The sequence below is a fragment of the Oncorhynchus masou genome, unplaced genomic scaffold, assembly GCF_036934945.1.
Source record: "Oncorhynchus masou masou isolate Uvic2021 unplaced genomic scaffold, UVic_Omas_1.1 unplaced_scaffold_2097, whole genome shotgun sequence".
NCBI classification, from domain to species: Eukaryota; Metazoa; Chordata; class Actinopteri; order Salmoniformes; family Salmonidae; genus Oncorhynchus; species Oncorhynchus masou.
This window is the reverse complement of record NW_027008576.1, coordinates 83,710-87,509: the sequence shown is the minus strand read 5'-3', so window position 1 is coordinate 87,509 and position 3,800 is coordinate 83,710. Positions and strand designations below refer to the sequence as shown.

Below are 3,800 nucleotides of genomic sequence, written 5' to 3'. Positions count from 1 at the left end.
CCCCCAACAGCCCAACTCCAGTCTCCAGTACCCCCAACAGACAACTCCGGTTCTCCAGTACCCCCAACAGCCCAGCTCCAGTCCTTCAGTACCCCCAACAGCCCAACCCTGATCCTACAGTACCCCCAACAGCCCAACCCCAGTCCTCCAGTCCCCCCAAAACCCAACCTGGGTTCTCCAGTACCCCCAACAGCCAACTCCGGTTCTCCAGTACCCCCAACAGCCAACTCCGGTTCTCCAGTACCCCCAACAGCCCAACTCCAGTCCTCCAGTCCCACCAACAGCCCAACCCTGGTCCTCCAGTACCCCCAACAGCCAACTCCAGTCCTCCAGTACCAACAGCCCAACCAGTCCTCCAGTCCCACCAACTGCCCAACCCAGGTCCTCCAGTACCCCCAACAGCCAACTCCGGTTCTCCAGTACCCCCAACAGCCCAACTCCAGTCCTCCAGTCCCACCAACAGCCCAACCCTGGTCCTACAGTACCCCCAACAGCCCAACCCCAGTCCTCCAGTACCCTCAACAGCCCAACCCCGGTCCTCCAGTATCCCCAACAGCCCAACTCTGGTCCTCCAGTACCCCCAACAGCCCAACCCTGGTCCTCCAGTACCCCCAACAGCCCAACCCTGGTCCTCCAGTACCCCCAACAGCCCAACCCTGGTCCTCCAGTACCCCCAACAGCCCAACCCTGGTCTTCCAGTACCCCCAACAGCCCAACCCTGGTCCTCCTGTACCCCCAACAGCCCAACCCTGGTCCTCCTGTACCCCCAACAGCCCAACCCTGGTCCTCCAGTACCCCCAACAGCCCAACCCTGGTCCTACAGTACCCCCAACAGCCCAACCCTGGTCCTTCAGTACCCCCAACAGCCCAACCCTGGTCCTCCAGTACCCCCAACAGCCCAACCCTGGTCCTCCAGTACCCCCAACAGCCCAACCCTGGTCCTCCAGTATGCCCAACAGCCCAACTCCCGGTCCTGCAGTACCTCCAACAGCACACATTTTTGGTGTAGCTCCCAGACAAGTAGAATCAGGTGTGCTTAGCTGGGTTTACAAAACAAAATATGTTATTTTGGAATTACTGGAGGACTTGTAGTTAGAAACAGTGAACTAAAAGATGTGACCAATAATGGTCCTGTGTGATTCAGTCGGTAAGAGTGTGACGCTAGCAGTGTAACGTTTGTGGGTTAAATTCTCCCAAATGTACTCACTGTACTCAAAGTAACTTTGGATAAAAATGTCTGCTAAGTGTCACACATCCTTATTATCACTATAAGTGTAACGGATGTGAAACGGCTAGCTTAGTTAGCGGTGCACGCTTAATAGCGTTTCAATCAGTGACGTCACTGGCTCTGAGACCTTGAAATAGTAGTTCCCCTTTGCTCTGCAAGGTCCGCGGCTTTTGTGGAGCGAAGGGTAACGATGCCGTGGGTGTCAGTTGTTGATGTGTGCAGAGGGTCCCTGGTTTGCGCCCCTGGGTATGGGCGAGGGGACGGTCTAAAGTTATACTGTTACATAAGGATCCAGCTGACTGTTTTGTGTCCGTGTGAATAACAGACCGTATTCACACTTCGGCGATGATTGTTCAAAATCCAGGCTAGTGAATACGGTTGATCGTTTCCTCTGCCGGCAGAGTGCTGGAGAGACACCAGCAGGAACAGAAGGAGGGTTATGAAAGCCAGATGGAGGTGCTGACGTTCAAGGTGGAACACCTGCAGAACCAAAACAATCAGCTGCAGAAACTGTTCCAGGAGAAAACGACAGCAACAGTCAGGAGGTGGCCAGGCTCAACACTGAAAACATGGTCATACCTGAGCTGGAGAAGCAGCTGTCAACGACATAAACAGGAGCTGGAAGTTCAACTGGAGGTGCAGGCCAGAACGATGACCGGTAGATACAGTACACTACACCATCACTTCAAATGTATGTAGTTCTGTCCTTGAGCTGGTCTTGTCTAATGATGTTCTGTGTTATGTCATTCTGTATTATGTTTCATGTTCTGTGTGGACCCCAGGAAGAGAGCTGCTACTTTTGCAACAGCTAATGGGGATCCTAATAAAATACCAAAAATACCAATACTTAGATCTAGACGTTTGGACTCAATCACATTGTTATTCAGTCAATTCCCATCATTTATCTCCTTTTTATTAGAAGAAATTGAGGTGATTTCAAAAGAGCTTCAGATGAATGTTGAAGAGGGAGGCTCCCAAAGCAGGTATCCCCAAGCCCTGAAATCAGATAGCAATAAGTCATTTGGCAGATGCTTTTTATCCAAAGCGACTTACATTAAAGTGAATACATACATCTTCAGTATGTTTGTGATCCCTGTAAGAATTAAATCCACAATTGTGGCATTGCTAGCACCAGGCTGTTATCAGATTAGCCACAAACGACCACAATCAAAGCTGTCATTGATAATCTAACAAGATACTTGACATCTAACCTCTGTGTTTGGGTTCAGGCTGTTGGAGGAGCATGTTGAGGAGGTGGAGAGGGAGAAGGAGGAGGTGGAGAGGGAGAAGGAGGAGGTGGAGAGGGAGAAGGAGGAGGTGGAGAGGGAGAAGGAGGAGGTGGAGAGGGAGAAGGAGGAGGTGGAGAGGGAGGTGGTGGAGAGGGAGAAGGAGGTGGTGAAGAGGGAGAAGGAGGAGAGGGAGAAGGTGGAGATGGAGATGGAGGAGGTGCTCAGGAAGCAGAAGTACACAGAGAACGAGGCCAAGGCCAGATTCAGTCAGGAGGCATCACGACTCACTGCAGAGAACATGGTGAGTGTGTGTGTGGGGGGGGGTCCTCCGCAATGTGTGTGCGTGTAATTCACTTGCAATTCGCTCCTTAAATACTTAAATGTTATTCCAGGACTTTGAAGAGCAGCTCGACATGAAGGACAGGTTGATATAAGGAAGCTACGAAACCAAATCAAGAGCCTTCAAACATCCGAGGAAGGTAACATGATTGCAACAAGTCATCTACATTTTATCACAGTTGATTCTCAGCTCTCCACTCATTTCCTGTATTTCATTTCATGTGTTTTCTTCCTCAGCCAATCAAACACCAGCGCCCACTATTACCAACGAATACCTTGGCATGTTGGAGTACAAGAGGGAGGATGAAGCCAAGCTCATTCAATACGTCATTCTGGGTACTACTGTGGTTGTTGTTGTTGGAGTTATTAGTGCTGGTGTTTTTACTGTTGGAGTTGACACGGTTTGTATTGCTGTCACATGACCACACAAGACTACATGGCCTAAGAAAATAGAACTTCGATGACCAAACAACTAGCTCTCTCGACAATAGTGTGCAGCCCCCCTCCACATCTCTCTGATTCAGAGGGGTTGGGTTAAATACGGAAGACACATTTCGGTTGAATGCATTCAGTTGTACAACTGACTCGGTGTCCTCCTTTCCCTTCCCGATGTTTGTCTAAGCTGGGTTATGTTCATTAGGTACCAAATGGAAGAAAGACTGAAACAGGGAGGGGCTATCTGGACTTGTCTAATAAAAACACAAATGTTTATTTTCTGTTGTAAAACATTTTCCGTTGTGTTCTAATGAACATGGCACTGTCCTATCCTCGTGTCAGACCTGAAGCCCAGAGGAGTACTGGTTAACATGATCCCCAACATGGCTGCCCAGTTTCTCTTCATGTGTCCATTAAACTGCCTCATGTTTGTAACTGACCTCTACTCTCCTGTCAGACCTGAAGCCCAGAGGAGTACTGGTTAACATGATCCCCAACATGGCTGCCCAGTTTCTCTTCATGTGTCCATTAAACTGCCTCATGTTTGTAACTGACCTCTACTCTCCTGT

At 49.7% G+C, this 3,800-nt stretch overlaps 1 long non-coding RNA gene across 1 annotated transcript; it reads left to right on the top strand.

Annotated features, from left to right (window-relative positions):
• The first annotated feature begins 2,667 nt into the window (after window positions 1-2,667).
• On the top strand, window positions 2,668-3,587 carry LOC135532901 (uncharacterized). The gene is made up of 4 exons (XR_010454416.1): window positions 2,668-2,758; window positions 2,850-2,936; window positions 3,034-3,132; window positions 3,574-3,587. It is a non-coding gene; the product is annotated as an uncharacterized LOC135532901 (long non-coding RNA).
• Window positions 3,588-3,800: the final 213 nt, after the last annotated feature.